Source organism: Pleurodeles waltl, chromosome 5 (genome assembly GCF_031143425.1).
Source record: "Pleurodeles waltl isolate 20211129_DDA chromosome 5, aPleWal1.hap1.20221129, whole genome shotgun sequence".
Lineage (NCBI taxonomy): Eukaryota > Metazoa > Chordata > Amphibia > Caudata > Salamandridae > Pleurodeles > Pleurodeles waltl.
Window position 1 is genome coordinate 1,861,218,919 of NC_090444.1, and position 15,319 is coordinate 1,861,234,237.

Below are 15,319 nucleotides of genomic sequence, written 5' to 3' on the forward strand. Positions count from 1 at the left end.
GAGGAACACACACTCAGAGACAATTCCAGGCTAATAGGTTTTTGTATAGAAAAATATATTTCTTAGTTTATTTTAAGAACCACATTTCAAGATTTACAAGTAATACTTCAAATGAAAGGTATTTCATGTAGGAACTTTAGGAACTTTGAATTAGCAAAATAGCCTATACAGTTTTCACGTAAATGACATATAGCTATTTTAAAACTAGACACTGCAATTTTCAACAGTTCCTGGGGGAGGTAAGTGTTTGTTAGTTTTTGCAGGTAAGTAAACCACCTACGGGGTCCAAGGTAGCCCACTGTTGGGGGTTCAGAGCAGCCCCAAAGTTACCACACCAGCAGCTCAGGGCCGGTCAGGTGCAGAGGTCAAAGTGGTGCCCAAAACACATAGGCTTCAATGGAGAAGGGGGTGCCCCGGTTCCAGTCTGCCAGCAGGTAAGTACTCGCGTCTTCAGAGGGCAGACCAGGGGGGTTTTGTAGGGCACTGGGGGGACACAAGTCCACACAAAAAGTACACCCTCAGCAGCACGGGGGCGGCCGGGTGCAGTGTGTAAACAGGCGTCGGGTTCGCAATGGAAATCAATGGGAGACCAAGGGGTCTCTTAAGCGATGCAGGCAGGCAAGGGGGGGCTCCTCGGGGTAGCCACCACCTGGGCAAGGGAGAGGGCCACCTGGGGGTCGCTCCTGCACTGGAGGTCGGATCCTTCAGGTCCTGGGGCTGCGGGTGCAGTGTCTTTACCAGGCTTCGGGTCTTTGAAGCAGGCAGTCACGGTCAGGGGGAGCCTCGGGATTCCCTCTGCAGGCGTCGCTGTGGGAGCTCAGGGGGTTCACCTCTGGCTACTCACGGTCTCATAGTCACCGGGGAGTCCTCCCTGTGGTGTTTGTTCTCCACAAGTCGAGCCGGGGGCGTCGGGTGCAGAGTGCAAAGTCTCACGCTTCCGGCGGGAAACGTGTGTTGTTTCAAAGTTGCTTCTTTGTTGCAAAGTTGCAGTCTTTGGGGAACAGAGCCGCTGTCCTCGGGAGTTCTTGGTCCTTCTAGATGCAGGGTAGTCCTCTGAGGCTTCAGAGGTTGCTGGACCCTGGGAACGTGTCGCTGGAGCAGTGTCTTTAGAAGTGGGGAGACAAGCCGGTAGAGCTGGGGCCAAAGCAGTTGGTGTCTCCGTCTTCTCTGCAGGTTTTCAGTTCAGCAGTCCTCTTCTTCTTAGGTTGCAGGAATCTAGTTTCCTAGGTTCTGGGGAGCCCCTAAATACTGAATTTAGGGGTGTGTTTAGGTCTGGGAGGGCAGTAGCCAATGGCTACTGTCCTTGAGGGTGGTTACACCCTCTTTGTGCCTCCTCCCTGAGGGGAGGGGGGCACATCCCTATTCCTATTGGGGGAATCCTCCAAAACCAAGATGGAGGATTTCTAAAAGTCAGAGTCACCTCAGCTCAGGACACCTTAGGGGCTGTCCTGACTGGCCAGTGACTCCTCCTTGTTTTTCTCATTATCTCTCCTGGACTTGCCGCCAAAAGTGGGGGCTGTGTCCAGGGGGGCGGGCATCTCCACTAGCTGGAGTGCCCTGGGGCATTGTAACACGAAGCCTGAGACTTTGAGGCTCAATGCTAGGTGTTACAGTTCCTGTAGGGGGGAGGTGTGAAGCACCTCCACCCAGAGCAGGCTTGTGTTTCTGTCCTCAGAGAGCACAAAGGCCCTCACCACATCGGGTCAGAAACTCGTCTCTCAGCAGCAGACTGACACAGACCAGTCAGTCCTGCACTGAACAATTGGGTACAATACAGGGGGCATCTCTAAGATGCCCTCTGTGTGCATTTTTTAATAAATCCAACACTGGCATCAATGTGGGTTTATTATTCTGAGAAGTTTGATACCAAACTTCCCAGTATTCAGTGTAGCCATTATGGAGCTGTGGAGTTCGTTTTTGGCAGACTCCCAGACCATATACTCTTATGGCTACCCTGCACTTACAATGTCTAAGGTTTTGCTTAGACACTGTAGGGGCATAGTGCTCATGCACCTATGCCCTCACCTGTGGTATAGTGCACCCTGCCTTAGAGATGTAAGGCCTGCTAGAGGGGTGACTTACCTATGCCACAGGCAGTGTGAGGTTGGCATGGCACCCTGAGGGGAGTGCCATGTCGACTTAGTCATTTTCTCCCCACCAGCACACACAAGCTGGCAAGCAGTGTGTCTGTGCTGAGTGAGGGGTCCCTAGGGTGGCATAAGACATGCTGCAGCCCTTAGGACCTCCCTGGCATCAGGGCCCTTGGTACCAGGGGTACCAGTTACAAGGGACTTACCTGGGTGCCAGGGTTGTGCCAATTGTGGAGACAACGGTACATTTTAGGTGAAAGAACACTGGTGCTGGGGCCTGGTTAGCAGGGCCCCAGCACACTTCTCAGTCAAGTCAGCATCAGTATCAGGCAAAAAGTGGGGGGGTAACTGCAACAGGGAGCCATTTCTTTACACATGCCCACTGCACATACCCATACAACCCCCTAAACCATCCTCACACAAGGTCTCACACAGGAATGCAAGCACTGGGGTACACGGTCACCCACCCATTGCACACCATGACACACAAAGATGTAATAACTATCCTTTTATACCCCTGCATGACCCCTACCCAACGTCACCGGACAGGAGGGTCCACACATGTCCACACCACCAACAGAAGAGGCCCACAGTGATGACAGCACCTCTGTCCAACTGGATCTAGATGACCAGCCCGGCCCATCGGGGACCTCGGGACAGTCGGTTCCCATCACCCAGTCACAGGCCACTACAGACCTTCCACCCTCTGGAAACACCAGCACAGCACCCATCCAGCGGGCCCATACCTCCGTCCCCAGGACACGTCAATCAGCTATATGTCCACCACTACAGGGAACCCAGGATAACCCACCACCCCAACAACAATAGGGACCTGGGGGCAGTGGTAGTGGGCACATGGTCCAGGGGACGGAGGCCCAGGAACACAGGGGAACTGGGAGGGCTGTGGGCGACAGGGGGCGGACAGGCCAAGGGAACCCACTCTCCACAAGGCCCTCTCCTCCATCATGAGAGCCTACCACCACTCCCAGGAGACGATGGCAACGGTACTGGCCAAGTTTCAGGAGACCCGGCGCCTGCAGGAGGAACAGTATACGGGCTTCAGGGAGGAACTCAGAACCATCAGCTCCACCCTGGGCACAATCCTAGGGGTGCTGAAGGAACTTGTGAACACCAGGAGAGACACGGTGGCACTACAAGGAGCCCCTGACACTAGCATGGATGATGAACTGCCCACCACCTCCGCCGGCGCTAGTGGACAGGAGGCACCGCCACAGGACCAGCACACCAGCACCCTACCCCCTGCAGAGGGAGAACAACCCCGCAAACGGTCCCTGAGATCCAGGACAAAGACAGAGCACGATGCCAAGACCCCCGCCAAGAAATGAGACCACCCTGATTGTCATCCTACTGTCCCACTTTGTCACCCTGTCCATACTGAAACTGCCCCAGCTCCACTTCCTATGCCCATATGGGCAAAGCACCTGTGAGACTAATAGACTGGACTCTGCCATGGACATTCCTCCGCCATTACCCCTCACCATTTCACTACCCCCTCCAATATTGAGCACTTAAATAAACACCCTTAAAGCACAAAACAATCTGGAGTCTGTCTGTGATTTCGAAATAGTGTATTAGCAATTACAGTGACAAAATGCTCTTTCAAGTTTAATGTCAACATACCTATGTCACACAGCTCTAGTCCATGAGGAATCTAAGCAGATGTCACACAGTGGGACCCACATCTGTGAAATTGTAAGGGAAAGTGACAACTCAGTGACCATATACTGGGTGAAAACGACACACAGTAGAGAGGTAGTAGTAATAAAGTACATGTAGTAGGCAGCTCTGTATTCTTACCTGTGTCTCACTGGAAATATTGCTGGATCACTGAGTCCCTGTTGTGCATGTCTTCTTCCCCTGCTTCCTCGTCTTCACTGTCCACAGGCTCCGCAGCTGCAACAACACCGCCATCTGGACCATCCTCCTGCAGAAAAGGCAACTGTCGTCGCAAAGCCAAGTTATGAAGCATTCAGCAGGCCACGATGATCTGGCACACCTTCTTTGGTGAGTAGAATAGGGATCCACCTCTCATATGGTGGCACCTGAACCTGGCCTTCAGGAGGTTGAAGGTCCGCTCGATCACCCTCCTAGTTCGCCCATGGGCCTCATTGTAGCGTTCCTCTGCCCTTGTCCTGGGATTCCTCACTGGGGTCAGTAGCCATGACAGGTTGGGGTAACCAGAGTCACCTGCAAATGGTGAGGGACAACTGATAGACACGCACTAACCTGGAGGGATATCCCTAGACCCAGACAACCATTCCCACTGACTTGCTTCCAGGTGCTCACTTAATAGCCACACACGGTGCCTCTGGAGTTGACCCATCACGTAAGGGATGCTGCTATTCCGCAGGATGTAGGCGTCATGCACTGAGCCAGGGAACTTGGCATTCACATGGGAGATGTACTGGTCTGCCAAACATACCATCTGTACATTCATAGAATGATAACTCTTCCGGTTTCTGTACACCTGTTCACTCCTGTGGGGGGGTACCAAAGCCACATGTGTCCCATCATTGGCACCTATGATGTTGGGGATGTGTCCCAGGGCATAAAAATCACCTTTCACTGTAGGCAAATCCTCCACCTGAGGGAAAACAATGTAGCTCTGCATGTGTTTCAGAAGGGCAGACAACACTCTGGACAATACGTTGGAAAACATAGGCTGGGACATCCCTGATACCATGGCCACTGTTGTCTGAAAGGAACCACTTGCAAGGAAATGGAGCACTGACAGCACCTGCACTTGAGGGGGGATTCCTGTGGGATGGCGGATTGCTGACATCAGGTCTGGCTCCAACTGGGAACAGAGTTCCTGGATTGTGGCACGGTCAAGCCTGTAGGTGATAATCAAATCTCGCTCCTCCATTGTCGACAGGTCCACCAACGGTCGGTACACCGGAGGATGCCGCCATCTCCTCACATGTCCCAGCGGACGGTGCCTATGAAGGACAACAGCGATCACAGAGTCAAACAACTCAGAGGTACGTACCCACAGTTTACACAGAACACCTATCATACACAAAAGGTGGCCTGTATGTGTGTTGAGTCTAGGCCTAGGTATGAGTGACGCAGTTGGAAATGAAGCCATGTGGGTCCCTGAAATGGCGGCTGCCTGACCTGTAAAGTGGGACAATGGGATGTGAGGTAACTGCACTGGCGTTGTACACCATCGCGGTAGGCGATCGAAGACTGCGGCGCAATGCTGCATTGGTTAACATTGGACCCTATGGGTCCCAGGAGCCAATTGCGATGTACGCCGGCGGTGACGGTACGCACCGCCGCAGACGTGACCGCCATTTTCTATCTGTTCAATCACTCGATACCTGATCTTCGACAGGAGAGGACCTACACTGCAAGTGCTGCTGTGACCTCGGTCTGGAAGTGACAATGGCTCGAGTGTCTGGGGAAAGGGTCTTTGCCTTCACATCGGAGGAGTTGGAGAAACTCGTGGATGGGGTCCTCCCCCAGTACACGCTACTCTACTGTCCTCCAGACAAACAGGTAAGTACACTGGGAGCATGCTGTATGGGCTATGCCTGTGTGGAGAGGGCTGGATGTAAGAAGGAAGGGGGGAGAGTGCTGCATGCATGAAAGACGGTGAATGCATGTGCCACATGGCAAGGGTAGGGATGGGGGACAATCACTTTGACGGTGCTGTTGGTAAAAACATCTCTTTTTCCCCTGTACATTTCATGTAGGTCAGCGCCCACCAGTAGAAAGATATTTGGCGTGCCATCGCCAAGGACGTCCGGACCCTGGGGGTCTACCACAGACGGAGCACCCACTGCCGGAAAATATGGGAGGACATTCGCCACTGGAGCAAGAAGACGGCGGAGGCTCAGCTGGGGATGGCCTCCCAACGTGGGAGGGGTGCCCTTTGCACCATGACCTCCCTGATGTTCAGGATCCTGCCGGTGGCCTACCCGGAGTTGGATGGGCGCTTGAGGGCATCACAGCAGACACAAGGGGGTGAGTGCACTCTAATTCTGCTGACTTTGGGCGCAGTGGAGGTGTCTGGGTGGGGGAGGAGGGCTGTGAGCTTCCCTATGCCAGGGCGAGTTCCGTAGGCAAGGCCCCTCCGTATGTAGAGTGCCAAGTACAGGTAGTCATGCCCCTGTGTCATCTATGTGTGCAGAGGTCGTCCATAGTCTTGTAGGCCATTTCCCAGAAATTGAACAGTGGAGCCCAAGAGCGCGGCGTAGTGCAGGGGGCTTCTGTGTCTGTCGTGTCCGCTAACGGTAGCGGTAATGCATGCACTCAACATGTCTTTCTTCTGCCACCCCCCCTTTTTGTGGTCTCCCTGTTCTTGTGTGCATTAGCATCATCAGGTGGAGGAGCAGTGGCACTGGAGCACAAGGGAGCTGCATCCCACATGGCCCTGGAGGGTGACACTACGGAGTCTGAATTCACCAGTGGGACGGAGGGCGAGGGGAGCTCCACGGCGGGGACAGGAGCTGACACCAGCGATACGGATGGGAGCTCCCTTGTGGTGGCGGCAACATCCGTGCCCCCCGCAGCTACAGGTTCAGCCGCCAACCCCCCTACCAGCACCGCCCTCCCAGTAGCCCCTCAGCCTTTGCCCTGTGCCCGCTCACCCAGGAGGGTGGGCATCACCTTTGCCCCAGGCACCTCAGGCCCTGCCCCAGTCACCCCTGCTGCCCTCATTGAGGAGGCCATTGACCTCCTCAGGTCCCTCACTGTTGGGCAGTCTACCATTTTGAATTCCATCCAGGATGTAGAGAGGCAATTGCAACAAACCAATGCATTCCTGGAGGACATTCATTCTGGTCAGGCGGCCCTTCACTGAGCTTTTTAGACTCTGGCTTCAGCATTGATGGCAGCCATTGTCCCTGTCTCTAGCCTCCCCCCTCCAACTTCCTCAACCCCGACCCAATCCCCTGTACCTCAGCCTATCCCAAGCACACCTACAGACCAACATGCACACACCTCAACACACAAGGGAAGCTCAGGCAAACATAAGCACCACACATCCCACAGGCACTCACGCAAGCATCACACACATGCAGACACACCAACTTCCACTGCCTCCACTGTGACCCCCCTCCTCCTCGTCTCCCTCCTCCCTCCCAGTCTCGTCTACACTCACACCTGCATGCAGTACCATTACAGCCACTACGTCCCTCTCCAGCACACCCACTACCACACCCCGCTCATGTGCAGTCACCACCCCCACTACCATTCACACGTCCCCTGTGTCCTCTCCAAGTGTGCCTGTGACCCCCCCTCCCAAGATACACAAATGCAGACACACACCCACCCAACAGCCATCCACCTCACAACAGCCTCCAGCGCATGCAGCTTCACCCAAAGTCACCAAACGTACACCTCCTACAACCACCACCTCTCCCTCCACTCCCAAACCCCCTCCAGCTACCCGTCCCAGTGTGTCCAAAAAACTTTTCCTGTCCACCCTTGACCTCTTTCCCACACCTCCCCCACCCCGTCCGTCTCATAGGTCGCGAACTAGCACCTCAGCCACAACATCTCCGGGACCAGTGGTGCCTGTAGTCACCAGAATCTGGCATGCACCGGCCACCAGGGCAGCCAGTGTGGCACTGAGCCACAGCACAGACAGTCCCCCACATGTGAAGCATCAGAAGTTGGCCAGTGCCCGGCGGGAGAGGGTGAATACTCCAGCCACCAAAGCCACTCCCAGGGGTCCCGTTGGGAGTGTGGAGTCAGCTGTGACACCTTCCAAGGTGGGGAAGGGCCACAAGAAGCCCAGCAAGTCTGGGAAGAGCTGCACGGCAGAGAAGACCGCCATCATCCCAGCTGCCCAGGAGGCCACCGCCAGCACAAGCCCAGCTGCATAGGAGGCCACTGCCAGCACCAGCCCAGCTGCCCAGGAGGCCACCGCCAGCACCAGCCCAGCTGCCCAGAAAGCCCCCGCCAGCAACCAGCCCAGCTGCCCAGGAGGCCAGCACCAGCCCAGCTGCCCAAGAGGCCACCGCCAGCACCATCCCAGCTGCCCATGAGGCCACCGCCAGCACAAGCCCAGCTACCCAGGAGGCCACCCCCAGCACAAGCCCAGCTGGCAAGGAGGCCACTGACAGCACAAGCCTAGCTGGGCCATGAAGGACCTCCAGCAATAGGCATGTTGGGCCATGAAGGACCGCCAGCAGCTGAGACCCTGCAATGGAGACCGCCATCTGAAGCACCGCTGAACAGGGCACCGCCATCTCAAGCACCGCTGAACAGGGCACCGCCATCTCAAGCACTGCTAGCCCATGAGTGGCAGGGGCACTGACGCAACTGAGTCCGTCACAGGGTGAATGATGCACTCTGGGCACCATGCCCCCTCCAGAACCAGTGAAGAGATACATCCACTACCTCGGTCCTTAACAGGATGAAGCACTCTGGGCACCATGCCCCCTCCAGAACCAGTGGAGACTGACATCCACTACCTCTGTCCTTAACAGGATGAAGCACTCTGGGCACCATGCCCCCTCCAGAACCAGTGGAGAGATACATCCACTACCTCTGTCCTTAACAGGATGAAGCACTCTGGGCACCATGCCTCCTCCAGAACCAGTGGAGAGATCCATCCACTACCTCTGTCCGTAGCAGGATGAAGCACTCTGGGCACCATGCCCCCTCCAGAATCAGTGGAGACTGTCATCCACTTGTGAGACTGTGGCTTTGCACTCCCCAGGATATGGCAGTGGGCAACCCACCCACTGTAGAGACTTGGGAGACTGTGGCTTTGCACTCCCCAGGATTGAACAGTGGGCAACCCACCCACTGTAGAGGCTTGAGAGACTGTGGCTTTGCACTCCCCAGGATGGAACAGTGGGCATGTGGCCCCCTTGTGGATTTGGCGTTGTGCACTCAAGCGGCTGAGGCTCCCCCCCTTTCCTTCCCCCTGAGGTGCCTGTTTTCTTGCTCTCTGATGCCCCTGCAGTGTTCTCTCCATCATGGTCGGGGATCTTGTGTGGGCCTCGCCCATACTGTGTGGGCCCAGTGTTCCACGGACTATCTTAGTGCACTACCTGGACTACTATGCTTGGTATATATTTTGTACATGGTGTATATATATATTTCTGCCTACTTGTTTTTAATATATTACAATGGTTACACTCATTTTCTATTGTCTTTGCATTGTTCCGGAGGGTGGGGGGGGTTACAATGATGTGTTGATATGCATTTGTGTGTGTTGTAGTGGGTGAGGGTGGGGGTGTTGCATGTGTGTGTCCCTGTTTTTTGCCTCCCCCCTCCCCTGTGTCGTAGGTGCAGTACTCACTGTGGTCTTCGCCGCCGGCGTTCGTGCTCCTGGTAGAGGAGCAGGAAGACTATCGCAGGGAGAATTTGGAGTTACGGGTCCATGGTGTCCTCGTTCCTCATGGGGTGTGTAGAGGTGAGCGTTTTCCCTTCGAAATTCCTGTTTCCGCCGTGTTTTTATCCGCGGTGAATCCGCCCCGGAAAAGGTGGCGGATTGGTAGGTTGTGACACTGTGGACGGTACATTGTCTCCCGCCTGTCTGTTGGCGGTGACCGCCGCGCTGTTTGTTTGTACCGCCTTGGTGGTCGGAGTGTTAAAGTGGCTGTCTTTGTTGGCGGTTTCCGCCACGGTCGTAATTGCAATTTTTTTACCGCCGGCCTGTTGGCGGTTTTACTGCCGCTTTAACACCGTCCGCCAGGGTTGTAATGACCACCTAAGTCCAAATGTAGGAAGTTGACCGGGACCTCCCCGCCAGCGTATCCGAGGAGGGCTCCAAGGACGTCCGATCAAGATTCCGGTTTGCCCCTGTCGAAGGATTTTCACCTCCAAAAAACGACTAAGTCCGAAGGTAAAAATCCCCACTGAGGGCTCCCGCGATGCGTATCCAAGGAAGAGTTCCAGGAGGTCAGATTGGACTGGCAGGTTCGTCCCGCTGAAGAAAATCTTCCAAAAAACGACTAAGTCCTAAGCTAAACTTTTGACCGAGGCCTCCCACGGGCTGTAGCCAAGCCGGGCTCCATCGCAGTCGGCCTTAAACTTTGACTTTGCCCCAGTCGAGGTGCCACCAGATGACCATATTGGCGCTTTGTGTTTCTATGCGCTAGCAAGCAATAATTCTTTACAAAATTCATATCTCCGGTTCCCCTTATCCCATTATTTTTGTTTTGGTGTCATTTTAAAGCTAAAACTATTTCCTATTTTTATGAATTGATTTTGGATTTTTAAACTTTTTCCTGTGTTTTACTTAATTACTGTTATGTGATATTTTAATGCTTTACGCTTTGTCTCCTAAGTTAAGCCTTGTCGCTCGTTTTTTATTTTATTTATTTTATTTAATGCGTTTTTATATAGCGCGGACTATACCCGAGGGTGTCAGAGCGCTTCACAATAGGCAAAGTAGAGATACAAGAGGAGAAGAATTACAAGTGAGCCTGTTACAAAAACAAACGTTACATTACATGAGGCAATAGTGAAAATTGTGCAAGTATCAAGAGCAAAAAAGTCCACGAGGTAGCAAACGATACGTTACGAAAGGAAAAAGTGACGTGTGCAGGTTACAAGAGCACATAAAGTACGAGTAAAGGTAAAAAATTGCAATAAATGGTAGACACTCAAAACACTCAAACAATAGTTCCGTTACATGAGGCAGTGGTGGCCGTTGTGCATGTATCAAAAGTAAACAGGATATAAGAGGTAGCAAATGATACGTTGTAAAAGGAAGGGTGCCGTGTGCAAGATACAAAAGAGTACAAAATACAGGTAGAGGTATAAAACTGCACTAAATGGCAGCCACTCAAAACACAAAAACACCCTGGGAAGGCACTTCTATAGGCGTGGAGAACAGAATTTCCTATAATGGAAGGACTTCCTTCAGGAAACAGAGAACTAGAATTAAATTTGGAAGTGTCTTTGAAGGAGGAGAGCTTTGAGGTCAGTTTTGAAGGCCTGGGAAGAGGTGGTGGTCCGAAGCTGAGGCGGAAGTGAGTTCCAGATTCTCACCGCGTTGCCTGAAAAGGATTGGGCCATCGATCTTTCCTTCTTGAAAATGGGAGGTTCAAGCAGTAACTTTTCTGCATTACGTGATGGTCTGGAGCCCCCAGAGAGTTTCAGTTTATTCACCAGGTAGCGAGGGGAGGAGGAGTGCAAGGCTTTGTGGGTGATACATGCAGTTTTGTAGATAGATCTTGCCTCTATGGGAAGCCAACGGAGGGTGGATAAAATGGGTGTGAGGTTGCCAAGTTACCAAGGGTTGAGCTAGGTTTAATTTTACTCAGACCGGACTGGACCTAAGTGGAGGTTAGTGGCCTATTGCTAAGTGTAGGTACTTACCTGCCCTTACCAATAACCCATTCTCCAACATTGGGGTACTAAGGGTATGCCCCTGAGGGAAGCAGCACTGATTGTGCCACCCTCTAGGGCCATGAATTCAGATGCACCCAGCACAACCATTGCATTCTGACTGTCCTGGTACAAACCTTAAACACAAACTTGACATGGCACACTGCCTGTGTGTCCTGTCCACTATACACTGCATACCATACAGGTAAGTCACACCTCTGGCAGAACCTTCAGCCCTAAGGCAGGGTACACCATAGTGTATGTGAGGGCATAGCTGCATGAGCAATAAGCCCCCACTGTGTCTTTGCCAAACTTGGAAATAGTGAGTGAACAGAGCAGCCATTTTAAAATACATGTGCTGGACACTGGTCAGTACAAGTTTCACAGCAACATGATGGCCACTCTAAACCCTGAGTTTTTTGCTATCAAGCAACTCAGAATGATAAAGCCAGTGTCCTGGTGCAATCCTAAAAGGCAAACTCAATATGGCACACTTCCTGTGTGCCCTGTCCACCATACACTGCATACACTATGGATAAGACACCCCTCTGGCAGGCCTTCCAGCCCTAATGCAGGGTGCACAATAATATATGTGAGGGCATAGATACGTGAGCAGTATGTCCCCACTGTGTCCTTGCCAAACTGGGACATAGTGAGAGAACAGAGCAGCCATTTTAATACATGTGCTGGACACTGGTCAGCACGAGTTTCCCAGCTACATGATGGCCACTCAGAACCCTTGGTTGTTTGGTATCAAACAACTCAGAATTATAAATCCAAACTGGCACCAGTATTGGATTTATCCCTAAATGTACCCAAGGGTCACCTTAGAGGTATCCCCTGCATGAACAAACTGCCCTGGCATGGTTGCTGACTGGTCTTATCCAGCCTTCCGCCTCCAGACACCCAATCTACAAACCTTGGGGGAGAGATCTCTCTGGTTTGTAGAGCAATGCCCTTCCCGGGTGGAGGTGCTAACACCCCTCCCTCAGGAATGTGCACTGCCCTGGTGGTGAGCTTCAAAGGGCTTACCACCTTTTAAACTAGACCCTCAGACCTCCTGCTAGCAGCAGAAGATCACCCCCTTTCTAAACCTCCACTTTTGGCAGAGCAAAGGCAGGAAACTCACAAAGAGTAGGAGGAGTGATCCCACCTGGCATGCACCACCCCTAAGGTGTTGCCTGCGAGGTGGGCACTCAATTTCATTTTCTTCCATCTTGGATGGGAGGAAAATAGCCAATCAGGGATAGTGAAGTTACCCTTTCTAAAGGAAGTGGTCACTGTAGTGGGTGTAGCCACCTAAAGGTATGAGTCTCATTGGTCACTACCAGGTTCCCCCTAAAATGTCCACTAAATTCAGTATTTAGTGGGAATCCCTAAACCAGGTAATCAGATTCGACAGACAGAAGAAAACCAGCAACAAGAAGATCCAAGGGGCGAGAACTGTGGACCTGTTCCAACAAAGAAAAGGCGCCAAACCTTGCCTGCTGCACTCAGGACCCAACAATTGCCACTGAGGAGTGTCTGGACAACTGGAAAAACCCTGAAGAACCCCAGAGGACCTCCAGGGTTGAAAGATGCCATAGAACGGCCTCCAGAATGGAGATAGCACTCTGAAACAGCATGTAACCAGCAAGCCAGTGAGTTGCTAACTCCCGAACCGGAAGTTGCAGCTGGACCCAATGACACGGCGACAACCATGAGGACAAACCCTGTAAGTGTTCCAGGCTTGGTGGCACTGTGCCTTCCAGTGGTCAGACCTTACCTATACCCTGGGTATTGGTTAGCTAGCATCGGATATCAAGAAAACCAGCCTGCCTGGGGCTGAAAAAGGACTAGGAGAAAGCCCCAGTTGAGGGACTTCAGGAGCACCCTGGACCTCCGGCCAGACTGCCCCCGTTGTTCCTTAATCGAGCCTTGAACCAATGTACCTCATGCTCAAGAGGGCATCCTCACGCACAGCGTTTGGCTCACCGATTCACTCTGCACCTGGCTGCCCCCTGCCCTGCAATGAGGATCCTGCTGTGTCCTAAAGGTCCACCCGACTCCTTGCGACCTCAACACTCTAAGGGAACCCCAAGGAACTAACTTTAAACTTACCTGTGCCATGCTTTTTTAAGTGGTCCGCGGCAGTGGCCCTGCACCAGCTCCAGAGACATTTCATCGCTGCTTCCACCCAAACCTCACCAGCTGGCACAGCGTGCCCACTGACGATCTCAACCAACCTGCAAAAGAAGAACTTGGTAAACCAACTATACAATTTTTAATGTATTTTTAAAGGTGACTGTAGGAAAGTACCATCTTGCCTGGCATGTTACCCCCATATTTCACTATATATATGTTGTTTTAGTGTATGTGTCACTGGGACCCCGCCAGCCAGGGCCCCAGTGCTCATAAGTGTGCCCTGTATGTGTTCCCTGTGTGATGACTAACTGTCTCACTGAGGCTCTGCTAACCAGAACCTCAGTGGTTATGCTCTTTCTGCTTTCCAAATTGTCACTAACAGGCTAGTGACCAATTTCGTCAATTCACATTGGCATACTGGAACACCCTTATAATTCCCTAGTATATGGTTCTGAGGTACCCAGGGTATTGGGGTTCCAGGAGATCCCTATGGGCTGCAGCATTTCTTTTGCCACACATAGGGAGCTCTGACAATTCTTACACAGGCCTGCCACTGCAGCCTGAGTGAAATAACGTCCATGTTATTTCACAGCCATTTACCACTGCACTTAAGTAATTTATAAGTCACCTACATGTCTAACCTTCACCTGGTGAAGGTTGGGCGTTAAGTTAATTAGTGTGTGGGCACCCTGGCACTAGCCAAGGTGCCCCCACATCGCACATGGCAAATTCCCCGGACTTTGTGAGTGCAGGGACACCATTTCACGTGTGCACTATACATAGGTCACTACCTATGTATAGCCTCACAATGGTAACTCCGAATGTGGCCATGTAACATGTCTAAGATCATGGAATTGTCACCCCAATGCCATTCTGGCATTGGGGAGACAATTCCATGATCCCCCGAGTCTCTAGCACAGACCCGGGTACTGCCAAACTACCTTTCCCGGGGTTTGACTGCAGCTGCTGCTGCTGCCAACCCCTCAGACAGGTTTCTGCCCTCCTGGGGTCCAGCCAGGCTTGGCCCAGGAAGGCAGAACAAAGGACTTCCTCAGAGAGAGGGTGTTACACCCTCTCTCTTGGGAAAAAGGTGTCAGGGCTGGGGAGGAGTAGCCTCCCCTAGCCTCTGGAAATGCTTTGATGGGCACAGATGGTGCCCATCTCTGCATAAGCCAGTCTACACCGGTTCAGGGATCCCCCAGCCCTGCTCTGGCGCAAAACTGGACAAAGGAAAGGGGAGTGACCACTTCCCTGACCTGCACCTCCCAGGGGAGGTGCCCAGTGCTCCTCCAGCGTGCCCCAGACCTCTGCCATCTTGGATTCAGAGGTGTGCTGGCACACTGGACTGCTCTGGGTGGCCAGGGCCAGCAGGTGACTCCTTCTGATAGGCTCTTACCTGTGTTACTAGCCTATCCTCCTTCCTAGGTAGCCAAACCTCCTTTTCTGGCTATTTAGGGTCTATACTTTGGGGAATTCTTCAGATACCGAATGCAAGAGCTCACCAGAGTTCCTCTGCATCTCTCTCTTCACCTTCTGCCAAAGGATCGACCGCTGACTGCTCAGGACGCCTGTAAAACCGCAACAAAGTAGCAAAGGTGAGTACTGCAACCTTGTATCGCTTCATCCTGCTGGCTTTCTCGCCTGTTTCCTGGTGGTGCATGCTCTGGGGGAAGCCTGCCTCCTTCTTGCACCAGGAGCTCTGAAGAAATCTCCTGTGGGTCGATGGAATCTTCCCCCTGCAAGCGCAGGCAACAAAAGACTGCATCACCGGTCCTCTGGGTCCCCTC